This window comes from Penaeus monodon, chromosome 27 (assembly GCF_015228065.2).
Source record: "Penaeus monodon isolate SGIC_2016 chromosome 27, NSTDA_Pmon_1, whole genome shotgun sequence".
Lineage (NCBI taxonomy): Eukaryota > Metazoa > Arthropoda > Malacostraca > Decapoda > Penaeidae > Penaeus > Penaeus monodon.
In genome coordinates this window covers 23284019-23284256 of record NC_051412.1, presented here as the reverse complement: position 1 = coordinate 23284256, position 238 = coordinate 23284019, and positions in this window count along the sequence as shown.

Genomic DNA, 238 nt, shown 5'->3' with positions numbered 1-238 from the left:
TGCAATGGCGTCACTGGAAGCAGCAAAAAAGTCGTGAGGAAACAAAGTAACCAAAAGGGTATTTTGCCTGACGTAAACGAACGCGGCTTCCAGGTACGTTGAGTTCAATAGCCAGCGTCACCGTTTCCCAACAAAAACTAAAAGCTTTATATTTGTCAGATTGGGTGGAAAATATTATTTGTCGACCTCAAACAAAGGACTTGTCATCCTTGAATACCTTGAGCGTACAGTATAATTG